Raw genomic sequence first — 12,313 nt, 5'->3', positions numbered from 1 at the left:
CCAGTGCAGGGGTTGCCAAGGTCCTGCATGCCTCTCAGCCAAAAAAACGCAAAACAGAAGTGATATTATAACAAACTCAATAAAGACTTTAAAAAATGGTCCACATTTTTAAAAAATCTTTAAAAAAAATGGTAAATTTTATGGGTGTTTTGCCACATTAAACACAAGAGAGAGGAAATGGTAGGATCTCAATGGTGCACGTATGGGATGTTCATCAGGAAATGTGTTCAGGTTTTCTGTGTGTGTGAACGTTTTCATGATAAAGCATGAGGGGGAAGCGAGAAGAAAATGGTGGAGAGAAAATGGTGGAGAGAAAACGTTTCCCAGATTGCAGCCTTCAGAGACTGGAGCCCAGCCGGGGCCACCCCAAGGTCTGTGTGTGTGTGTGTGTGTCAGATGGTGCAAGGCCTCTGCCGTTGGCTGCAGTCTCTCCAGGGCCTCAGTCCCGGCCGTGGGCAACGAGGGGAGGTGGGACGTTTGGGGGGGTGTGCCCGACATGCTTCTGTTCCCCCCAAGGACACAACGTTCCTGAGCTGGTATCCACGCACCTTCCCTAGCCCCTGCCGTCTTGGTGTCGAACTGCCCTGGAGTTCCAGTTGGGAGGATGGTGGGGTTGTGTCCGTTTGTGGGAGGAGTGGAGGCCCAGAGATGGGCCTGGATGTGCCTCTGTCATATCATCTCCAGGAGGGGAGGCTGAGACCCCAGCCCAGGACTCCCGGTGCTCTCTCTGCCCCCATATCTACAGCGTGGAGTGAGTGGTGTGGAGCCAGCAGCAAAGGCCAGAGCTGGGGCTGGGGTCGTGGACTGGAGTAGTGGCGGGGCGGGCAGGGGCCAGTGGGAGCAGCCCAGGGTGGGAGACGGCAGGGAGGCAGAGCCACAGAGCCTCCGAGGGCTGTCTACCCAGGAGGGTTGTCCACCCTGGAAAGTCGTCCACCCGGGAGCGCTGTCCAACCAGGAGGGCTGTCTACATGCGAGGGTCATCCACCCGGCACCTCAGAGTGCCTTCATCTTTCTTGCGCTTCCTGCAAAAGAGGATCCAGGTGTCGAGGTCCTCCTCTGGTTGAATGTCCCCTCATCCTACCTGAGGTTGGAAAATGTGGGTGAAACTCATGGGGAAATATGCCTTAAGGTCTGGAGATGCTGATTTTTAGAGATGGGGAAACAGGTGGAGGTCAGAAATGCCTCCTCCAACACCAGGGTCCCAGGTGGTACTCAGGGCGTGGAAGGGGCTCTGGGCCCCTTAGTCCCCAGGGAGTTTAGCCAGGCAGGCGGCAGGGCGTGAGATGAGGGGCACAGCTTATCTCGGGGTGATGGAGCACAGTGAACCAGGCAAGGAAGCCCTGAGCTTCCTGTCCCCTCACCCCCATCTCCTCCCAGCGGGCAGAGAGCTGCTGTCTGCCCCACTGAGTCGGGCCAGTTCCCCTTCCAGCCTGGCCGCCTCGGCCCAGAAGGCCTGGTTCGGGGGAGGCCACACCAGAAGTGTGGGGATTGGCTCTGAGCTGACGCCTTCCCTCCGGCATAAGGCTCCTCCGCCCGCCTCGGGCTCTGCCAGCGGCTCCCCTTTCTCCATGGCAACTTAGCTCAGTGGTCCCAGTGGAGGAGAGAGAATCAATTCTCCCTCTTCCCTCCCTCCCTCTCCTCTCTCCCCACCCCTTCCTCTTGGCCTCCCTTCCTCCTTCATCCCTCCCAGGCTCACGGCGCCTCCATCCATCCATCCAGCGGTCCACCCATCCGTCCGTCCCTGGTCTCTGAGGTGCCCTGCCGTCTCCAGGCATGGGCTGCCGGCAGGGCTGTGTGCCGGGGATGGCTCCTTGAGGCCGTCAGCATGGGGAGCTCAGGGACCCTCCGCAGACCTGGAGGGCCGCCGGACCAGCCCCTGGCCGCCTCCTGTGGCATGTGGCTTCCAGCTCTGACACTTTCTCTTCCCTCTTCCCGGTCCTTACATTTTCTTCCTGAAAGGTAACGTTCTGCTAAAACTATCAGAGCCTTAGGACGGGTTTATTAGCAAGGCAGGCTCTGTCCTGGTCACGTGGGCTGCTTGTTTTCCCTGGAGTAGCTGGGGTGGAGGGGGAGAGGGAGGGAGAGGCAGGCCCCGACTCGGAGCTGGAGGCCACACAGCAGAGTTTGGGCGTGTGTGGGGTCTTTCCTCCAGGGCGGCTCTAAGTGGCCCGCTCCCACTCCTGGTGCTCGGGTCTGTGGCTGGCTGTTGCTCTTCCATTTCTCAGCCTCATCGCTACACAGCATGAACAGTCTGCTTTCCTGGACTGTGGTCTGACCACAAGGGGAGGGAAAGGGAATGTGGGGGCATGCACGTGCACCCCAGATGGAACAGGGCTCCCAAGTGGCGATGGCTTGGTACAGGTTTCTCTATCTAATCGTTTCTCACCTGGAAACAGAGTTCGGTGGGGGAAATGTTTTGTCCGGGTAACCAAGCATTTCCCAGAAGATGGTGTAGTCAGGCTAATCCGGGCAGAGGGAGGGTCCTAGCTGTCTGGCTGTCCCGGGCAGTACCACTGTGTGTCTGGGACAGCCCCTCAGTAGAGTGTGGCTCAGACAGAATCCTAAGACCGCTGCCCAGCGGGTTGAGGTTTTCCGTTGTGTCTACCCCACTTCCAGCCATGGCATTCAGGACAGCTTCTCATGGCTCTCCAGAAAGGAATCGGTGAGATTACTCCATCCGCTGCCCGTCCCAGGGGTGGTCTTGGGATCCGTGCCCCTCTGGTTACCTCTGCCTCCTGGCAATGGATGATGGGAAAAAAAGAACCCCTTGCTGTCAAGGAGAACATCTCTGTTGATGGAAAGAGAGGCCTGAAGAAAACAGATTTAACACCCAGTTCTTAGAAGCCACGGGTTTGAATAGTGCTTAAGAGGAAGCCCTGTGTGATCTTTAAATAGAAAGTGAATGCCAGTGACTCAGAGGGAGGCTTGAAAGTTTGGGGCAGGTATCAGAGGAAATAATAGTCAGCCTGATCGTGGTCCCCACCTTGAGGGCTGAGATGACAGGGCGCTTAGACACTCAGATATGTGTCTCAAAGTCAGGCGGTTCCTTGGATTTTGTACCTGTTTTCAACATTATCTCTGGTGGACTGCGTTCAAAAACAGACAGCCGGAGGCAGGGTTCCTCCCTCCCCTGACCCCGGGTTGGGTCTGTGGTCGGGTCTCTTTAAACTATGCTCCCGAAGCCCTGTTTCGCTAAAGCCGCCTTAACCTCTGAGTCCTCCGCGTTTCCCTTTGATAATCAGATCGGTTCCTGTGGGGCAGGATGAGAAGAAGGCTTTTGTGCCTGCAGCGTCTGTGCTGTGTCTTGCTTTCCCTTCGCTGCGAGGCTGGCGTCTGTCACCGAGCCCCTGCCGGCATCTGGGCGCTGTGCAGGCTTCTTAATGACATTAGCCGCGTCTGGATTCTGGCCGGTTTGCTGTAAATTCTGATGGCTTTACGAGTCGTGCGATGAGGTGGGGAGGCCGTGTGCTGGTTGGGTTGGTTTGGGTTTGCTGGCGAACGGAAAATCTGATGTGACACGGGAAAGGTCAACCCCGTGAGTGGCGGCACCCCGTTCTCAGCTTGGCTCCCAGAACCCACGGGAGGTTGCGCCGCTAGGGTTACTCGACCTCCCCCCGAGGTGGGGTGTCTTTCACGGGTGTCCAGGGTTGGGGGGGGCAATGCTTGGGCAATCCACGTGTGTGTTTAATCAGCATGCCAGCAAGTCGGAAGGATGGCAGAGCAGGGCTGGCTTGCAGAGGGGGTGGTGTGGGGCGGGAGGGAAGCACGCTCCGCCAACCCGCCGGCTTTCATCCAGAGTGAATCCTGAGTGCTCCGTGCCAGCCTCCCCCCCTCCCTCTCCTGTCCTCCAGCACAAGGAGCCAGCCTCCTCTCTCTGAGCAACCTCACAAACCGGTGCCTTACTTGAAAGCCTCGTAAAGAGCTGCAGAGGGTGTGAGAGCAGGTCGGAGAGGTGGGAGCCGTTTGGCTGCCGGTGGCTCCAGCCGCCCCAAGTGTGGAAAGCTCACTCCAGGAAAAGTGGAATAGTGGCCGTGTTGGCTGGCTTTCAGGTGGTGAGTGACTCTCTCTCTCTTCTTTAATTCGACAGGGGCCCTGGGATGCAGGGGAGGGCTCGGTGGGAAGCCTGGTGGTTTGGACAGACCTCAGGAAGCCCACAGGAGGATCTCCGCGGGAAAAGTTCGGTTTGTCTTGCCCTGTGCGCTGGAGTCCCCCCTTCCCAGGCTGTGTCGGGCAGGACAGGCGGTCCTGGCTCAACATCCAGGGTTCTAGAACTTGGGACCATGACCGCCTGAGAGGTTGAGACTGAGAAAATCTTAGTGGTGGCACTTCATCTTTTTACACAAATGGCTTAAGAAATTGTGCAGGAGAACAGAAGCTCATGAACATTCAACTGTCCCGGTCTGCTTTGCAATGTGCCTGAACATACATACACACACACGCATGTGTGCATACACACACATACATGCAGTCACACACATGCACATTCACACACACACGGATACCGTTTTCCCTGCTTCCATCAGGGGTGCATGTACCAGCTGGCATTCTGCCCTTGATAATATGATCTCCCATAAACAGTTCCCAGTATTGATAAGATCGCACAGCTGTCCTTTTCATGCATTGCTTTTTAGCTCTGAGTCTTATGTGAGTGAGACAGACCATTTGTGTCCACTTCTGGAAAGCTCTGCCCCCCGTCTTACCGTTCCTCTTTGCCACGTCGCCCCAGGCTTTGCTGTGTTGTCAGGTGTGTTATAGACATTAGTATGTGTCTGCAGTGGAAGCCCCAGGTGCCAGCTTTTCAGGCTGCTGAGGGTCTCAAGCTGAAAGGAAGAGGGACTTTCAAAGAGAGGGAGTGCTCAGCTTAAGAGGTGCTGAGCTGTGAGGCCGTGTCTGCACACATGCAAGTGTGTGTGTTCCTTCCCCACGTTCTTTGTGCTTAGGCATGTTCAGCTCTGCTTTCCATCTCTCCCCACTGTCTGGTTCAGCAAACTCTGAGTCGGGGTCTTAACACCCACCTCACAGGCGCCGTTCACAAATCTCATCTAATGTAACAATTTGCAACCACTGTAGGAGTGGTTGGTGGTGTCCCATTTTACAGGTGAGCAAACAGAATCTCAACCCAAGGGCCGGGAAGATCCCCTGGAGTAGGAAATGGGAACCTGCTCCAGTATTCTTGCCTGAGAAATCCCATGGACAGAGGAGCCTGGCGGGCTATAGTTCATAGGGTCACAAAGAGTCAGACAGGACTGAGCGACTGAGCAAAAGCATAAACTGAGTTTCAGAGCAGTTGAGTAGCCCACCCTATGGCAGAGCCAGAACTCAGCTCTCTGACTCATTCATTCATTCATCAGTTACACATGCAGCCTGCTCTGCATGGGGCCCCCTGCCTCTGGGCTTTAGGATGAAGGGAAGACCCAGTCCTTGCCCCCCCCAGGGAGGAGGCGCTCCATCCCAGCTGTCTAAGGAGAGAAAAAGAAAGAAGCAGAGGACAGGCCCTGGAGTGGGGAGCCCCTTACTCACCCCCGCCCACCATTCCCACCCTCTGCTCTGTAGAGAATCTTGATTCTCTGGGTGCTGATCTGCTCTCTGTTGTGCTGTGGGGGCAGCCTGGCTAACTTTCTTGTAAAACGTAAGGCAGGGACTTTCCTGGCGGTCCAGTGGTTAAGACTCCGTGCTTCCACTGCAGGGGGCTGTGGGTTTGATTCTTTGTCAGGGAACGAAGATCCTGTGTGTCAGGTCAAATATAAATAAATGAGAGCCACATGAAACGTTCTTTAGGAAAAAAAAGAGTTAAGACATCGTCTTGTCATCCAGCAGTCTGCAGAGTGTGTGTGTGTTTTATGAGACCTTAGGTGTGGGTGGCTTGGTGCAGAAGGAGGGCCATGTACCCCAGGACACCGTGCCTCAGTTTCCTCATCTGTAACCTGGAGAGAGCACCACCCACTTTACATACCTCAGCATGGAGAAGAGGAATGTGAGGGTGCGTGACAGTGAATCCCAAGAATTGGCATCAGAGGGTTGTTATCATGCATTTAGATATCCTGGTATCTTACTCTCTGATGGCTCAGAAAAGACTGTAAGCGTTTGGAGTATGTAGATATATGCATATAGATACTCAGAGAGAGAGTACACCAGTGGTAAAGCAGATGATTTAAACAGTGACTCTGGGTAGAGAGAATCTAAGAGTTTTGAAAGCTTTTCTCTAAAAGTGGACAGAATAGTGACATAACAGAGGAGTGTTTGTACCTTAAGAAGCCACATGAACAAAGCCAATGGCTGGCCAGCCCTGCAGGGGAGAGGGAGCTATGGTGGGGGAGCTTTAAGGTCATGGCCAGGCCACACTCTCTCGAGACAGGGCTCTCCCTGGACTCAAGGGCCTCTGAGGTCGAGCTCCTCCCCAGCTCCCTCTCTGGGCTGGGCGAGGCCTTCCCCGGGGCCTGAGTCTTTTCTTCCAGAGGAGGGAGCCTGCTGCTTGCCCCAGGCCTGGATGAAGTTGATGGTTTCTTGCCAGGATGCTGGTTTCGCTTGGGTCCAAGCTACAGCCTCCTTTCCCGTACTGTCAGCCTTGTGGCCTTCCACTGAACCCCTGGCTCCAGAGAACCCCTTTCAGTAAATCTTGGCATGCTTGCTAGGAGTTTCCAGCTGTGCTGCCCGTGGGCCACCCCAGCCTCCAAGGTGAGCGTGGTGGTACCTGAGCCAGCACCCCAGCGAGTTCAGTTCCAGGTTCCCCACCTTGCTGCCATAGCAATGAAGCATGATTTCATTCTTGCTATGATTTCATTCTCATGAAATGCTCATGAAAATGCTCATGAAAATGAGCATTTCTCATCAGGTCCTCCTCACCTCTCCAAGGGTCGCAGGGAGGACAGAAGGCAGCACAGAGCGGGAATTTGGGGCTCGTTCGGGACCATCTCACACCGTCAGTTGCCCACCACCCACTGGGGGAATTCGGAGGCGGAAGCGGGACTGAGCCCCTTGTCCTGTCCACTCTTTACCATCAGCGTGAGACCTGGGAGATCCCCCTTGGCCTCTCCGAGCCTCAGTTTCCTGGTCTGCACAACAGGGTTAAGGATGGTGCCCTTGGGAGGCGGGAAGGACCAGGGAGGGTATGTGCGGAGCCTCGCACTCCTGGCCGGCACCTCACTCCGCCTGTCGCCCTTGTCAGGCACTTCACAGCTTTCGAGGCGTGGACACACCATTATCACCGCCTGTGGCTGTGACTGGGCTTTGTCAGGGCCGCGGCAGGCTGTGCAGACAGGGAACCGGGAACGGGGAATTCAGAACGCACGCCAGCTGCCTGGTTTCCTTTGCCCACTGGGCCCCTGCGAACTGCATGAGTAAAATCCTACCTTGGGACTCCAGGTTCCTGGATGGGGAGACTGGGAGGTGGGAGCTGCCCTGGGAAGACAGGAGGAGCAGAAGTCGTTAGCCACATGGACCCGGCGTTTGAGTCCTGGCTGTGAGACCTGGCAGAAGTCACTTAATGCCACCAGCCTGAGTTGTGTTCTGTGCAGGACAAGAGTGATCCTCGTGCCAAGGGCAGTGGATGAGAACGGGCCGATAGGAGGAGCAAGATGATGCCAGGGATTGCTTTATAGGGCTCTCCTCCAGGGCAGGACTCAAGAAAAGGATTAGTTTCAGATAGCCACTCTGTACCAAAGGTCATCCGAGGATCGGGGCCAGGTCAGCTGCTGCTTTACATGTTCCCAAATGTTTGGAGAGCCAGTGCTGTGCCGTGGCCAGCGGGAGCTTCCGTCAGAGGTGTGGTCACTCAGCTGCCTGCGACTTAGAAGATGAAGGCCTGGGCCTCGCCAGCCAGCTGAGGGCACAGGGCCCCAGCAGTGTCGCTGGTGGAGAAACCAAGGCACAGGGAGTGTGTCTCATTGCTGGAGCCAGATGTGGCCACAGTGCCAAGGAGGGGCCTCCCCAAACCCAGAAAGAGAGCAGGGAGCAGAATCTATGCTTGAATCACCTCCTAGCCACTTCCCCCTGGGGGTAAGAGGGCGGCTTGAAGCTGCTTGTAGCCCTCTGCCCTCCCGGGCAGCAGCCTACACACTGGGGATTCCCGGTCAGGCCCAGAAGATGGGGAAATTGGCACAGAGACCCAGAGGGGTTCTCTTGAGTACTCCAGAGCCAAGTTGGGCTGGGCTGGGCAGCCCCAGGGTCAGGGAAGAGTCCCCCTTCCTCTGCACACTGGCCCCTGCTCCCTTCCACCTACCCCCTCCCTTCACAGCTGTGGAGAGATCTCGCTGGTGACAAGGTGATGTTCCTTCTGCAAAGCACGGGCACGAGTCATCACATTCTCGGGCTGGTTCTTGCCCCACAGCCAATGCTGGCTGGGCCGGTGCCTGAAGGGTCTTGTAGATGCTGGGCCCTTAGAGGTGTACCCCCTACTGGTCCTGGCTGAAGAACCAGTTGGTCCTGTGTGGTCATTTTTTTGTTGTTGTTGTCTTTTAAAAATATATATATATTTACTTTATGGCAGTGCTGCCCAGCATGTGGGATCCTAGTTCCCTGACCAAGGATCAAACCCATGCCCCCTACATTGGAAGCATGGAGTCTTAACCACTGGACCCCAGGGAAGTCCCCGGGCGGTCATTTAGCAGGCAGGGCTGCCTCGTGTGCAGCCTGAGGAGGAGATACTGCCCGGTGCTGCTGGGAGAAGAGCGTCTCTGCCATGGACAGCTGTGCCCCTTCTAACCACCCGGCAGTCCGTGAGGACTCAAGTACGGCAGCCAGTGGGAGGGTTCCTGCCTGGGCCTGGCCAGTGCCACATTCCTCAGAGCCGCGGTGCTCCGTGAGACATGTCTCTGCAGGCAGTTGACAGCAGCAAGTGCCTTCCAGGAGGGCACCAGGGGGCCCCCTATTAGTTGCAGCAGGCAGGTCGTTCATTTCAGAGCACACACTCTCTAGTTGTGGTGGGCAGGCTTAGTTGCTCTTCAGCACGTGGGATCTTAGTTCCCCGACCAGGGATCGAACCCGCGTCCCCTGCTTTGGAAAGTGGATTCTCAGCCCCTGGGCCACCAGGAAAGTCCCAGGAATCTTGATTTTGAACAAGCTCATGAGACATTTCTAAAGCAGCTCATCCCTGTACCTCAGTTGCAGAGATGCTGCACTTGGTCATGGCAAAGCCCTTTGAGCACCGACTTCATCAGTGCTATGATGGCCCTAACCTTGCCCCTTGGCATGGCAGCATCCACAGAGCTGGGAGGGGGGAGAGCCCCTCCTCCTCACAGAGGTTTGCTGATGTTCAATTGTCTGAGCTCCCTTACCCAACAGGAGGCCAGAGAAACCCCAATCTCAGTCCCAGAGCTCCCAGAAGCCTCAGCCAGCTCCCCATCCCCCAATGAGAGGTTCTCCAAAAATGGAGACAGGTAGGGGATGCTGAGCCAAAGGTCAGCATGGAGGTCTAGCATCTCTCACCAGAGAAACTGCAGTGACTGGGACTTCCCTGGCGGTCCAGTGCTTAAGACTCAGGGCTCCCAGTGTAAAGGTCACAGGTTTGATCCCTGGTCGGGGAAATAAGATCTCACATGCTACACGACATGGGCAAACATTTTTTAAAAAGAGAAGAAACGGCGGTGCTTTGCTTAGGCCTGTGCTTCTGGTGCTGGCTTGGGGCTGGCGCCCCTGAGAACTTCGGCAGGGCTGGGCTGGCCTGATCGGGTGTGGGGGCATGGAACAAGCTGTCTAGACACCAGCATGGGGAGCGCAGAAAGGCCGTGTGGCCGCACGTCCAGCAGCCACTTTCCCTCAAGTGTCTTCATAGCAGACAGAGAGGGGATTTTCATGGCCTCGCATGGGCTCCTCAAGTGACCTTACCTAATTGGGCTGCAGCCGTGGTGAGAGCCTGGTGACAGGCGTGCTCTGTCCTGCTGAGCTCAGCTGTCACCCTCCCGGCCAGGACGCTGTTGCCTTGTCTCCTGAAGGCTCCCAGTGCAGGGGGACCCTGGGTGACGCCCACGTGGTCAGCTCCGGCTACATCCTGTTTCCTGATGCTGCAAACCAGTGAACCAGTGTCCCAGCGCTGCCGTGACAATAGACCTCAGGCTGGGTGGTTTAGAACCACAGAGATGTATTGTTTCTCCGTTCTGGAGGTCAGAAGTCCGAAATCAAGGTGTCGGCAGGGCTGTGCTCCCTCCGAAGATTCTAGGGGAGCATCCCTGCTGGCTTCTTCCAGCTCCTGGTGGCCCCAGGTGTTCATTGATTTCTGGCTGTGTCTCTCCAATCTCTCTGTGTCCACATGGTCATCCCCTCTGCATGTCCTCCCCCTGTGTCCTCTCTTCTTCTTATAAGGACACCTCTTCATTGGATTTTGGGTTCATCCTAAATCCAGGATGATCTCCTCTCAAGATCCTTAACTAGATCTGGAAAAGCCCCTCTTTCCAAATCAGGTCACATTCTGAGGTTGCAGGTGGACCCAAATTTGGGGGGACGCACTGCTGTCCACTCCACCCAGCAGGCAGAGTGGCATCAGGTACAGGGCAGGTCTGTTGCGCTGGCAGGGGGAGCAGGATTCTGGCAGGGGGTCCCAGGAAATAGATCTGGGGCTTTTAGCTGCCTCAGGCTCAGTTGTCAGCTAGGGCGGCTTTGCCTCTGCGAGTAGAATCAGGGCCCAGGGCACAGGAGGTGATGTGATGGCCAGTGGGGAGTGTGGGTAACTACCCTGGAGAGGGTGTGCCACTTGGACACCTGTTTTTTTTTTTTTTTTAAGGTTGGATTTGTTTATTTATATATTTATTTTTAATTTATTTTATTACTTTTGGCTGCACTGGGTCTTCGTTGCTGCACATGGGCTTTCTTTAATTGCGGCGATCAGGGGGTTACTCTCTCATGGTGTGCGGGCTTCTCATTGCGGCGGCGTCTCTTGTTGCAGAGCACGGGCTCTCGGGCACACGGTCTTCAGTCGTTGCAGCACACAATCTCAATAGCTGTGGCTCCCGAGCTTAGTCATTCTGTGGCATGTGGGATCTTCCCGGACCAGGGCTCGAACCCCATGTCCCCTGTATTGGCCTGCAGAGTCCCAACCACTGGACCACCAGAGAAGTCCTGGAATGCTTGCTTTATGGTTTCCTGGGCAAGAAAAGCTAAACAAGGCTCTGAAGAGCTTCAGGACCAGATTGAGTCCCAGGGAGACAGACTGCTTGACATAAGAGCCTTCCAGCAGGACCTTGTAGGGGTGAGTGTCCCGTCCTGGGAGGTGCTTTTCCAGCCCTCAAAGAACTGGTATTGCATACAGCATCTGAGTCCCCATCCCGTGAGCTCAGAGCCAGAGACAAGGCAGTACCAGCCCCGGACCCCTGGCTCATGGGTCTGCAGGGGGAGGAATGCTCCCACATGCTGCCATCAACTCCTCTGCAAAGCCCAACCACCCCCCTCCCCTGACGTGCCGTCCCACCCCACTGGCTTCTGCAGCTCGGTGTCCCTCCCTCAATCTCTCTGCAAGCTCCACATCCTGCCGGCTTGCCCAGGAACCTTGTCCAGGGGCTGGTCGGACACCCTGCCTGCCCCCGACTCTGCCTCTCTCTGAGCGCCAAGCCCTCACGGGGTACTCCACTGGGGGCGCACAGTGTGGAGTGGTCATCTAGGTGCTTGGCACCTGCAAGAGCCTTCATCCCCGTGTGTTCAGGGCCTGTTCCAGACAAGATGCACTGAACACATCTCAGCCATGAGGGGATGCTGGTCTCCACAACTGCATGCACACCAGGATGCTTTTGGAGAACATAAGGTTGAGCCCTGCCATGACCTCCTGCAGACCTTGGGTGTATCCCTGTCCCTCAAAGGGCCCTGTGTCCCCATCCGCTAAGTAGCAGTGAATCCTGCTGCTGTGTGAAACCCTTCCTGTGTCTTCTAGGAACTTCTTAGGAACTTCTAGGACCTGGTTATGTCCAGGGGTGATGGAGGGGACCCTGCCACGGTACCATGCATTCCCCTTTGCCAGGACCAGGTGGTCTGTACCTGCCTCGCTGCTGGCATCTTGGCCACCTGTCTGCATCCCTGCCCACACCTGTGATGTCCCTTAGACACTCCTACTCAGAGAGAAGCAATAGGCTCAGTGATGGAAGTCACCGTTAGCTTCCAGCCCTGCCCAGGGTGCCTGTCCGCTGGAGCCACCTGCCTCATCCTCAGCAGCTTAATTTTTTTTAAATTGAGATTCACATAACATAAAACTGTTTCTAAAGTATACAATTCAGTGGCATTTAGTACACTCATGATGTTGTACAGTCATTTCTGTCTAGTTCCAAAATATTTTCATCACCCCCAAAGAAAACCCAGTACCCAATTCTGGGGCTTTTTCTCCCTTTTCTCTTTT

The 12,313-nt window shown here is 55.7% G+C and overlaps 1 protein-coding gene across 14 annotated transcripts in view; it reads left to right on the top strand.

The window, feature by feature from the left end:
* PITPNM2 (phosphatidylinositol transfer protein membrane associated 2) overlaps nucleotides 1-12,313 on the top strand; it is a 157,242-nt gene that overhangs the window by 69,322 nt on the left and 75,607 nt on the right. The window contains exon 1 of one of the 14 annotated variants that reach the window (XM_065903853.1): nucleotides 1,938-1,959. The exons of 11 other annotated variants lie outside the window; for them this stretch is intronic. The gene's annotated coding sequence lies outside the window, so the exon portion shown is untranslated. Of the gene's footprint in view, nucleotides 1-1,937; nucleotides 1,960-3,964; nucleotides 4,053-11,062; nucleotides 11,180-12,313 lie in introns of those variants that run through there. 2 more of the 14 variants (XM_065903854.1, XM_065903851.1) reach the window with 2 other exon arrangements.

The sequence above is a fragment of the Muntiacus reevesi genome, chromosome 13, assembly GCF_963930625.1.
Source record: "Muntiacus reevesi chromosome 13, mMunRee1.1, whole genome shotgun sequence".
Lineage (NCBI taxonomy): Eukaryota > Metazoa > Chordata > Mammalia > Artiodactyla > Cervidae > Muntiacus > Muntiacus reevesi.
The sequence above is the reverse complement of the archived record's forward strand: the minus strand, read 5'-3'. Positions and strand labels throughout refer to the sequence as shown.